This window comes from Zingiber officinale, chromosome 5A, assembly GCF_018446385.1.
Source record: "Zingiber officinale cultivar Zhangliang chromosome 5A, Zo_v1.1, whole genome shotgun sequence".
NCBI lineage: Eukaryota > Viridiplantae > Streptophyta > Magnoliopsida > Zingiberales > Zingiberaceae > Zingiber > Zingiber officinale.
Window position 1 is genome coordinate 27,836,002 of NC_055994.1, and position 13,095 is coordinate 27,849,096.

Here is a 13,095-nt window from a genome sequence, read left to right on the forward strand (position 1 = left end):
TATCGCACTACCGCACCAATCCCAAATTACATTATGGGCTCCTTCTTATCATGAGTGTGTTAGTCTCCCTGTGTTTAAGATAACGAATGTCCACTAATTAAGTAAGTTACTAACAACTCACTTAATTAATATCTAGCTCCAAGAGTAGTACCACTCAACTTCATTATCATGTCGGACTAAGTCCACCTGCAGGGTTTAACATGACAATCCTTATGAGTTCCTCTTGGGGACACACTCAACCTAGATAACTAGGGCACAGATTCCTTCTATAATCAACAACACACACTATAAGTAATATCATTTCCCAACTTATCGAGCTTATTGACTTTTTGAGTTAAATCTCACCCATTGATAAGTCAAAGAAATAAATACTAAATATATGTGTTTGTTATTATATTAGGATTAAGAGCACACACTTCCATAATAACTAAGGTGTAGTTCTTTTATAAAGTCAGTACAAAAAGAACTTTCCTAAAATGATCCTACTCAATACACTTGGAGTGTATCAGTGTAATTTATTAGTTAAGATAAACTAATACTTAATTACACTACGAGTACTTCAACGGTTTATTCCTTTCCATCTTAGTCGTGAGCAACTGTTTATAATTTATAAAGAACCAACAACATGATCTTCTGTGTGTGACACCACACACCATGTTGTCTACTATATAAATTAATTGAACAAATTACATTTAACAAATAAATGTAGATATTGACCACTGTGATTCTTTATTTCTAAATAAATGTTTATACAAAAGCTAGGCTTTTAGTATACACTCTAACAGTAAGTACATTTCGTTTGTATAATTTAATAAATTATTTAATCCGTAAACTAGCTAAGTCTAATATTTGGATCAAGTCACTTCTAAAGGAGGTAGCAACCCTTAAAGAAGTGACTAACTCCAAATCCTTGACTGACCCAGTTCAGACTGGAACCTCAACTCAAGTCCAAAAGCATGAGAAAGAGAATCCTAGCCTGAAAAGTCAAGTCAAAGATTTGAAGGTTACATTGGAACAGTTTGCACTAGTTTCCAAGAATCTTGACTTGATTCATGGAAACCAGAAAACTGTGTACAATCGATCCGGACTAGGATTTAGAACCATAAAGAAATATTGGTCTTATTTATCGCTTGTTAACAGACGGAATCTAGTCCAAGCATGGGTACCTAAGTCCAACATGGTTAATCAAGTTGGACTTGGTCAATATTGGGTCCCCAAGGATCAAGTACATTATCTTGATAGATTATATCAAGGCTATGATCCAGGGGGAGCCAATAGAAAAACTATCTTAATAAATAAATAAAATTCCTTGATGCTTGTTTATTTTTTTCTGGTAATAAGCATGTTTAGACTAGGATAGACTAAAGACCTAAACGTAATTTACACTTGTTTAGTTAAACCTAGGGGTTTCAAAAGGGAAATTAAATATATATTTTCTTTGAAAGGCTCTGTCTAGAAGTGGTGGATGATCCCATACCCAAGAAGACCTAGTGCCTCGCCACAGCCTGAGAGCCAATCTTCGAAATATATATTTAATTAACCAATTGGAAAACCTAAGTTTAACTCAAATGTAAATTAATCTTTAGAAATAATCTAAATCAAAGATAATCATCTCACAAAACTACTTAAGGTTCCCTGATTGATAACTTAGAATCGGGTGAGATGGATCTAGGTTGAACTTAGTAAATTTTAACTAAATAAACTTAATTAACTTAATCGAATTAATCATCTTATTTTTTAAAAAAATTATTTTAAAACTTATTTAAAAATATTTTAAAAACTTATTTAAAAATCTTTTAAAACTTATTTAAAAATATTTTAAAATTTATTTAAAAATCTTTTAAAAACTTATTTAAAAATCTTTTAAAACTTATTTAAAAATCTTTTTAAAACTTATTTAAAAAATCTTTTTAAAACTTATTTAAAAATATTTTTAAAACTTATTTAAAAATCTTTTAAAACTTATTTAAAAAATTCTTTAAAAACTTATTTAAAAAATCCTTTAAAAACTTAATTAAAAAATCCTTTAAAAACTTAAAAAAAATCGTTTAAAATTATTTTTAATCAAACCTCAGGCGCCCTCGAGAATGGCGGGAAAACTCCCGCCAATCCATCTTAGGGCACCTCGGATCATCTCTGAGGCGCCTCAAACGACACCTCCAAGGTGCCTTCAAGCTCGTTGAAGGCGCCCTCAACATCAATTTTTTGCCACGAACAGAACGTATTATGTTCGTCTCCTTCTCACAATTTTCACTCGAATCCACGGCGATTTCTCCCTTTCAAGGCGCCTTCAACCCAAGTTTCCCTCACCTAAACCTAACAATGCCTCCTAGGTATACCCTAATCCATTCTAAATCATTTTATACATGTGTGTTGTGCTTGTCTTGCTATTTTATGTGTATTTGGTTTAAATTAGGAAAAGACGCAATGTTGCGTCCACTTCGGGCACTGCCCCCTCTGCCGATGCTAGATTCCCCACAGAGCAGCATATGCTTAGTTTCATTGAGCATTCATACTCTGTAATTAAATGTAGGTATTTAAGTAGGCTATTTTTCACTAGTTATTGCCAGCCCGTCATTCAGATGATAAAGCACTATCAGCTTGATACATTGGTTTACTACAGTAATGTAGTAAACCAAGATTTATGCGGTCAGTTTTACAACAACCTCGAGAGGGTTGATGATCTATCCTATTCTACCAGAGTTGGTGGAAAGGATTTTCTGTATACCCCTACCATGATACACACCAGTTTAGGTCTTAGAGAGTCAGCATGCCCCTTTTTATGCTATCCCAGTAGGGATCTGCCTTTTGATGAGCCCTACTCCCACATCACTTTAGATACACTCTATGTGTATTTCTTTTTTTTTTTTTTGAGAGACCACTTGGAGTCTCTGAGTTTAGGTCGATCTCTCTTAGGGTCCAGGACTACGTCATGTATCGAGTCCTGACTGCATTCATTCTGCCCATCACATCTTGGGATGTCTCGAAGATGCGTCCATCTCACTCTTTCTTCTTATATGCATTATGTCATCATCTAAACATAGACATTGCATTGCATATGTTTTATAATACTATTCATGCGGCTAGTCTCGTCACGTCCCGAGTAGTCCACATACCCTATTGTTATGTGTTGACTTACATCTTCTCGACCATAGAGGGCATAGATGTAACGACCCAATCTTCCCTATTTTGAGTTCCAAATGTCCATAAAAATATTTGGAAATGCTTTTAAAATATTCTAGAGATTTTTAAAAATTTTTGGAGTATTTTTACGTAATTTTTGGAGGTCGTTTAGTATTTTTACAAAACAAAAGAAGTTTAGGGAAAAATCGTTGAAGGCGAGGTTCGAACCCACGACCTTGGGTCGGACTGACCCAAGCAAAACCGACCCAATCAGCTGAGCTACAAGATTTTTGTTAAACTTATATGGAAAGAATTAAATTTGTAGTATAATTTTGATTTAACCCGAATATAAGAAATTGAATTAGGTTTTGATTTTCCAAAACCCAAAACAATTTCTCCCGAAATTGTTTCTCCCCTTCTCCCTCGCGACAGCGCCGTCTCTCTTGGCGGAAACCAAGAGGAAGCTAGGTCTTGGGTCTCCGGCGCCGGCGAAGCCTTATTCCAGTCATCCTTCACCGTGGGTGGTTATCCCGACGGAGAGGAGCTCGCGGGTACAAGAGGAAGCCAAAATTTTACAAGCCGCCGAGACCTAAAAGTCTTCCCCTTTCTTCTTCTCGGTTGTAAGCGCAAGAACGAGATAAGTACTACTCACCTGTGGTAGGAGTTGCTCCGATCTTTCGGTTTCGTTTCCTTGTTTACTGAATTTCTTGAATCCGAAGCATGCTATGAGATTGGGGGTTTTTGTTGTGCTGCCGTGTATTTCAAAGAAGAGAAATAGGGTTAGTTTGCTTGTTTAGCATGTGGTTGGTTGCTTAGAATCTGCTGGAATTTACAGATTTTGTTTCCTTGTTTTGCCGTGTACTTCCAATAAGGGAAATAAATGGTATGGGTAAGCATGTGGTTTAGATCTCGTTAGCTTCAAACAGAGCAAAGGATTCTCTATTTTGAATAAGCAACCATGAATCACAAAGGAAGAAAGTAGGAATTCAATTTTTATTAGTTGCTGCCATCCCGAATTTAAGGTGCTGTTTTCTGGTTTACATGGTTTTGTTGCCGTGAGATTTATAAGAAGATGGGAATGGTTTTTTTTAATGAATTTGGCACATAGTCTAGACTTCCCAATTCTGATAATGAGCTTCTCATAGTTGGATTTTTGTTTCCCCTTGCATGGCTGCTGTGGTGTGCTATAATCTGATAACCTTGTTATCAGTAGAAATATTGTCAACATTTTATCATGCATAAACAGATTTTATGCTCTAGATATCACATGCCATCTATGAATGTAGTTTGTAAAAGAACCAGGTAGTAGATTTGATATTCTATTCCACTTGTTGGTTGTAGATTCTGAAGTATAGGTTGTATTTATTTGCTGTTAGTTGTGCGGTTTTCGGTTTCTATTAGTTGAGCAGTTTTAGTTTTTCATTTGCTATCAGTTGAGCATGTGTAGCAAATTCAGTTTATATAGATATACATGAGCAGATCTTTTAGTTTTCAAAGTTGCTTTCTTTTGCTCCATTTTGTAGCATGATTAGCAAGATCAAATTAGTTTTCTATTGCTCCGTTTTGTAGCATGATTAGTAAGGTTAGATTAGCTATCTTTTGCCCTATTTTACAGCATGTTTAGTAGGTCCAAGTTAGCTTTCTTTTGCTCTATTTTACAGCATGTTTAGGAAGTCCAAATTAGCTATCTTTTGCCCTATTTTACAGCATGTTTAGAAAGTCCAAGTTAGCTATCTTTTGCCTTATTTTACAGCATGTTTAGAAAGTCCAAATTAGCTTTCCTTTGCTCTATTTTATAGCATGATTAGCAAGTTTGAATTAGCTTTCTTTTGCTCTATTTTATATCATGCTTAGAGAGTTCAGGTTTGTTTTCCTTTGTGTTATTTTTATATAGCATGTTTGGTTGGTTGTAATGTTGTACTTGTTAGATACATCTATAGGATTCTAATAGGCTCTAATAAAGGATTATAAGAAGCATGAGTAAAGAAAAAGACTAAAGTCTAGTTAAAAAAGAAATAACAAGTAAATTATAGTAAGAGGCTAGTACCCGACTTCCAAGGTTGTCGTTAAACAAATCCAAGTGACCAATTCTAAGGTCTTGGCCCTGGTAAGACCAAGGTCTTTACCTCATAGGACTAGAGGCTTGCTACCTCAGTCACTATTAGAGAGCGCGCAAAACAAAGATGGTACTAAGCCTGGGCCCAAATAAAAAGAAAAAAAGAAAAGAAGAAAAGAAAAGTTAAGAAAAAGAAGAAAGAAAGAAGAAGAAAGTAAAAGATAGAAATTAAAAGATTAATTTCTATTATAAGGATATAGGAAGTTGAAACAAGTTTTATGCTTAGAATAAATAAAAAGTGAGTTTCTTTAATTCTAAGCTTACAGTGTCAATTTCTTATTATCCTGTTAGATAGTGAGCATGTTTAGTATCCAGTTTCATTTTCTGTATACCATGAGCACATGCAGATTTGCTTTAGCATTTCAGTTTCAGTATTATTGCATTACTTTTTATGCACTTCGAGTTTTGTGAGATAGATTAGTACTTACTAAGCGTTTTCGCTTATAGTTTTATTTTCTTTCCTCCTACTGCAGATAAAGGAAAAGCTAAGATATGAAGGGAGGCGACAGGGTGGTGGTGATGATGAATGTGTGTGGTGACTGGACTATGGAGAGATCCAGAGGGTTCTAGCAAACCTGCAGGACTTAGTTATTTAGAGTTTATGCTCTAATTCCTTTCTTTAATTACTGTTATGAAAATTATGAGATTGTGATTGAGTTTGATTCGGATTGCAGCTTAATATGTTCCATTCTAGGAGATTGTGTTTAGTTCTTGTTGTTAGACTAGTCTTTTGGTTATAATATGAATTTATTACTGCGTGGTTGTGAAAAATGTGATCCAGCCGCCTGTGGCTGCGTATATATCTTATGTATCATGGATTTGGTCACCGGTACAGGGGAGATTCTGTCGAAATTTTTCGGTAGGAATTCCTCTGAACCGTGATAAATCTAACTGATTCTAATAATAGCGTCAGTGACACTAATAAGTAGAGTAGTAGTTAGGTAATAATCGCCCTTAGAGAGTAGTAGTAAGAAGGGTGGGTTGTTACAATAGATGTGACTAGGGGGATAACTATTCCCCTTACACCTTATGATGAGTTTGGCCAGCGTCATCTTAGATTAGCGCATATAGATATCACTGCTCAGGGGGTCCTAATGTGGAGAGGTGGACCACCGCTAGCCGATCCAGTTGAGGATGAGCCAGTTGCTCCAGCTGAGGGATTTGGCCTAGCCCCAGATGAGTTCTTTCAGCCACCTGAGGGACGAGAGGAGTTATTTGAGTTTACTCATGATCAGATATTTGGAGAGCCTCTCGATCCATCCCAGCCTTCGACGTCAGCTCAGCCTTCCACTTCCTTATCCATTGAGGATAGACATGCTCGTCTCGAGCGGTCCTCCGCGCTGACACATCAGATGGTCTTGGACGGCTTCCGTACACTACAGACCAAGGTCACTTCTCTTCGAGAGGAGATTCATCAAGCGTTGCATATACCTGAGCGGCCTCCATCACCTCCTCCAGCTGACGACCCTCCGATTTGATCCTCTTTGCATTGTACTGATTATACCTATACTTACTTTATGTATGGATGACTGCCTTTTGGCTTGTTGTTATGTTTAGCACTTATTTCTACTTATACTAAAATTAGTCTGTTGTCTATTTTAGTTTTAAAATCCTAGGAAAAATATTTTTCAAAAATTCCAACTTTTGTTAGTGTTTTTAAAAATCCGGTTTAGCCTAGGATTTTACCCCCTAGAAATCATGTACCTCTAGTTTCAACCAGAGCATCTCACAAGCATCCTAGGGTTAACTTGCTTGTGTTTGAAAACACTTAGAATGGTGTGAGATGCATAGGGTATTGCCTAGACTTCAATATGCTTATGTCTGTGCATTGACATAAGTCTGGGCCATAAATACCTAACTTACATTAATCAAGTTAAGTTATCCAGACTTGGTCAAATATAACTGGATCACTAACTTAACTTGACTAACCGAGTGAAAATTGTTTCCCTATAGGTAAACAGCTAGTAGCTAATGGTTAGACATGTGGCCAAGAAAATTAAGTATTAAGTTACTCATGCTTGGACTATAGGACTTTTTGAATATTTTTTTGTGAGGGTGGCCTTAGCTAAAATTATTTCAAGTGGTGGTAAAATTTAAGCTAAAGTTAAATCAACTTTAACCCTAAAAGAGTTATTTTCTAGAAGTTTATTTTAAACTTTAAAGTTTTATCATCTATTTTCACAAACCTTTTAGCTAAGTTACTTTTCAAATCAAAATTTTCCCTTGGCTAAATTTATTTTGAAAATTAATTTTTCCTACAAGAAAATTTCCTATTTAAAGCTAAGTGTGGTAGTTCCTATCAAACTCCCTTCTTTAAAAACTGACTAAGTACTTTTCAAAAAGTTTTTTCAAAATTGACTAAGTACCTTTCAAAAAGTTTCCCAAAATTGGCTAAGTACTTTTCAAAAAGTTTTCAAATTTGGCTAAGTACTTCAAATTTGGCTAAGTATTTTTCAAAAGCCTTTTTCAATTTTAACTAAATATTTTGCAAAAGCCTTTCAAAATTTATCTAAGTTCTTTTCAAAAAAACACTTGAGTTCACTTAGCTAAAAGTATTACAAGGAAATTTATTCTAAAAAGCTAAGTGGTTATCAAAGTGTTTCTAATTCTCTATTTTAAACGTTCTCTCAAAAAGAAGTTATTCTTAGCTAAGGCCATTGATCACTTTCCTAATTTTTCTTTACTATCTTGCTTATTTTAATGTATGGCAAAGGGGGAGAGTATGAGAAATTTAAAATAAAATTTTAAGGAGCTTTTATTAAGGGGGAGTTTTTATCAAGGGGGAGCTTTTTATTAAATTTATGCTTGCGCTATTGTTTCAGGTATGCTTGCACTGTTATCTTTACAGCACTTCTTTATTATGACTTTTTGCTTAACTTTGAATTTTAGTTGCCATAACAAAAAAGGAGGAGATTGTTGGTGTGGGAAGCATACGACGATTGAACAGAAGCATCCGACGATTGAACCCAAGTTTTGATAATGGAAAATGAATTCAAAGTTAAGTTGTTTTGTTATCTAACATGTGCGAATGAGGTTGCAGGAAAGTCCTAACTGCAGTTAGGTAGGTGGAAAATCCTAGGGGGTGGTAACCCTAGGTGGTGAAAAACCTTAAGGGGCAGTAATCTTAGGTCCTAAGAGGTGGTAACCCTAGGTGGAGGAAAACCCTAAGGGGCCGCAACCTTAGGTCCTAGGGGGTGGTATCCCTAGGTGGAGGAAATCCTAAGGGAGGGGGGGGGGGGGTAACCTTAGGTCCTAGGGGGAGGTAACCCTAGGTGGCGAAAAATCCTAAGGGGTGGTAACCTTAGGCGAAAAGTCCAGTTGGTCTAGAGGACCAGACTGACATCAGGTATGCTATCCTGAGTAGAGTAGGTGAGGACGCGTTCCCCGAAAGAGGGAACAGTAGGCGTCAGTTTGACCTTGTGACGACCCGCCTTCTACTAGCTAGGCTGTAAGGCCAGACCGTCACATTATGCTGTGCTAAGTTATCTCCATGACCATTACTAAGTCTAGGTGCGGAAAACTGTACCAATTTAAAACTTTGCCAAGATAATACAAGTTCTTGGTCCTACATGTGCTGAGGGATGTAATCTAAGGTATACATGACATATCCTACATCCCCTATGGTCAAGGAACTGAATTACAAGGGTTCCTGGTCGAAACCTTGCTTCCCAATCGATCCAGCTTGGACTCAATCGATTGCAAGGTGTTGAATCGATCCATGGATCGCTTTAGATTGCTACTGTGCTCGGGGTAATATTCTGGATCGATCGGCTGATCGATCCAGACTGGCCAATCGATCCAGCGATCGATTCCAGAGCTCTCTGTTCACGGGAGCGATTTCCTGATCGATCGAACGATCGATCCCCGAACCTTCTATTTGCCAAAGAATGCGACTGGATCGATCGGCTGATCGATCCAGAAGCTTACTGTTCGCGGAACCAGACTCCCAATCGATCTACTGATCGATTGAGGGCCCCCAATCGATCCGTTGATCGATTGGGGTTTCTGATTTCGCAACAAAACTCTGATTTCAGCACTGCTTCATGCCGAACTCACCTACAAGTGTTCTATAATAGCTGGAAAACATACCAATAACACCTAACTAGGAATATGAGCATGAGTACTAACAATCTAAGCAAAACGTTCACGATTCAAGGCATTAAAATAACTAGGAATGCGGAAAATAAAAATAACAAGGTTCTAATAGTTAGACTTGCTAAAATCCCTAAGATCTTCATTCCAAACTCCTTTTTCACACACACATCATCGTTACATTGTCATCCAGCCTCCGCTAGTCCATCTTTCCTTTACCTTTATCTGCAGTATAAGGAAAAGAGTATCTGTAAGCTTGAGAGCTTAGTAAGAAACCATCTACCTCACTAAAACATGCATACGATGCAATTTATGTTTTTAAAAACATGCTATTTGAAATACATGCTGAACAGGTGAGAGCATGACATGGTATCATACAACATAGAAACCAAAACTAATCATAGAGCTATCACATGTATCAATAATGGAACTAAGCTGAATCATGAACTGAGCTAAAACTAAAACTAAGCTAGAACTGAGTTTAAACTGTATACACAACTGATTTGTGAGTTTTGAAAAAAATTATTTATCATAGGTAGATGAAAATACATAATCATGCTGCTGTTTGGGCCCGGCAACTGTACGTACTATGCGCGCATCCCTAACTAGACCCGGGTTTGCAAGTCCCGAATTTAGTAGGGTTTACTAGGTTATCTAAACCTAGGGGTGACTGTGGGAGCCCAACCCAATGGATATCTGATCCAGTACAGTGCCACTGCTAAAGGTAAAATACTGAACATAAGCTAATAATGCTTGTCTTGCTCTTACTAGGTTGTCTAAACCTAGAACTAGGTTGTCTGAACCTAGAGGCGACTGTGGGAGCCCACCTATTGGACCGTAGTCCCATATAAGCTGTAGAAAACTGCATATGCTAATTAAATGCTACTATCGCATTTAGCTAAACTATTAAAATGCCTAAGTCGCATTTTAATTGTGCTGAATATACTATCGAGCACTTGGCGTGCGCTGTTGCACACCCTATGTGCCGAAAATCCATAAACTAATAAACTAAAGCATGAAATCACACGAGAACTACTTATACTGCAGGTGAGGGGTTTCTTACCTCCTGCGCTAGATTTCCTTATGATTCTAGTCGCTAGTTTTCCGGTGGAGACGATTCCCTCGACGATCCTCTTGCGTCCACGTGCTCTTCTCGCGGAGGGGAACGTCCTCGTGCCGGAGTTGTTGTCGGAAAGTGACCTTACAACCCTAGGAATGGAACCCTAGGTTTGCTTATGGTTGGCGCCGAGAGATGAGGGAGGAGAAGGGGTCGGCGTGTAAGGATTTAGGGAGAGGAAAAGTTACGAATAAAATAAATAACTCCTCTCTCAATTTCCTATTTATATTAAGGAATTAATTCACCCAACTCTAACTTAAATAAAATTGTTTCCCTTTCCTTTCAGCACGGCCCTGCTGGGTTCACTTGGTTACTAGAGTCCACTATAAGTCGTAGGACCCAATAGGTCTTGGGTTCAATTCCCGCTTAAGTTATTTTACGTTTCAATTTATTTTTGCTACTTCCGCTACTCTAAAAATTCCATAAAAATATTCTAAAATTCAAGAAAAATCATAGAATATTTCTAAAATAAATTTAGGAATTTTCGGACATTACAGACCTAGGATTTCCGGTTGAAAATCTAAAGTCAGAACTGGATAGTTCGTGACTATCAAACTTTCTAATTATTATGATTATTGTGTGTGCTAACTTTGTTTTGCAAGATATGTGGTTGATTTGTGGACTAACATGTTTTGCAGGGACAAAGGAGCAAGATTAGCCTCGGATGAACAGTACCCGAGGCGCCCTCATGGAGCTTGAGGCGCCTCGGGTGCAAGGCAGAAGCAGCGCTGGAAGCTACATTGGAGGTACCCTCATGGAGGCTTGAGGCGCCTTGGACGGCAGGTTGGAGGCGCCTTCAAGGCTTATGGAGGTGCCTTCAAAAGGATCAGCGAGGACTTCTTTAGTGTTTATCCGTGCGACTGACTCGGCTCGTTGGAGGTGCCCTTAAGGGGCTTTGAGGCACCTCCAACAGCCTTTATATGGGGTATTCGACCAGCAGCTCAGATCATTAATTCCAAATCTATTCATCCTTCATGTGCTGCTCAAGAAACGACCCGGCTAAGCTATGACAAGTCCCCGACGACTCGGAACTTCTAAATTTCCATTTTGTTGTCGGTATAGATTTTATTGCACTTATTGTAACATTTAATTGTAACTTTTGCGCTATATTAGTTGTTGCCCAAAGTAAACGCTCAAGGAGCGTGTACCTTGGAGTAGGAGTCGCTCAAGGCTCCGAACTAAGTAAACCTTGGTGTCTTTGTGTCTTGTTTTTATTTCTTATTCCGTTGCTTTACTCTTGTCAATTTTCGAATATGAAACGCGTGAAAGCCACGAGCGCTATTCACCCCCCCCCCCCTCTAGCGCTTCTCGATCCAACAGTAGGGAAGGTGGCGCCGACCCTAGGTGGAAGAGATATGCCCGACCCTAGCAAGGAAGAGATGTGGTGGCGCCGAAAACAAAACAACACCAACCACTCATGGATGGGTGGACGCGAGGCTATATATAGAGGCTACAACAGGGACTTAGAGGAGGAATTGGTTTAGGCCTCCTGATAGGCTTGGGCTTCTTATGTTCGGCCCGAACACCCAACTCAAGTCCATCAATAATAACTCATACCACTAAAGGATTATTATTGAACTACCGTACCAATCTCATATTACAATATGAGCTCCTTCTTATCATGAGTGTGTTAATCTCCCCGTGTTTAAGATATCGAATGTCCATTAATTAAATGACTTACTGACAACTAAATTAATTAACATCTGATTCCAAGAGTAGTACCACTCAACTTTATTATCATGCCGGACTAAGTCCACCTGCAGGGTTTACATGATAATCCTTATGACCTCCTCAAGGGGACATCATCAGCCAAAATAGTTAGGACACAGATTCCTTCTATAATCAACAATACATCATATAAATAGTACTATTTCCTAACTCATCGGTCTTATTGATTTGACGAATAAATCTCACCCATTGATAAGTTAAAGAAATAAACACTAAGTATACGTGCTTGTTATTATATAGGGATTAAGAGGATGCACATCCATAATAACAGAGGTTCTGTTCTTTTATGTAGTCAATACAAATCGAACAACCTCAAACGGTCCTGCTTAATTTACACATAGTGTACTAGTGTAATTTTATAGTCAAGACAGACTAATACCAAATTATACTACAACCGTTCCAATGGTTTGTCCCAATCCATCTTGGTTGTGAGCTACTATTTATAATTTATAAAGAACCGATAATATGATCTTCTGTGTGACACCACACACCATGTTATCTACAATATAAATTAAATGGACAACTACATTGACATATATTTAAATATAAAATACAAACATTTGACCAAAGTGATTCTCATTTCAAAATATTTCAAAACAGATGTTCATACAAAAGCTAGGCTTATAGTGTACATCCCAACAAATTTATGTGTTGAACTGTACAACAACTTAGTTAGAGTAGATGACCTTATATACACCACTAGGGTAGCTGGTACTGATATCACACTATCCCCTACTGTCATCCGTACCTTTCTAGGTTTACGTCCATCTGCATGCACTTTCCAATGCTATCCCCCTAGGGATCCACCATTTGGTGATCCTTACTCACACATTATAATTGATACGATCTACTCATATTTTTTCGGGGGAGAGCGAGTACCCACAATTACCCTATTTAGGTCAGTCTCCCTTAAAGTCCA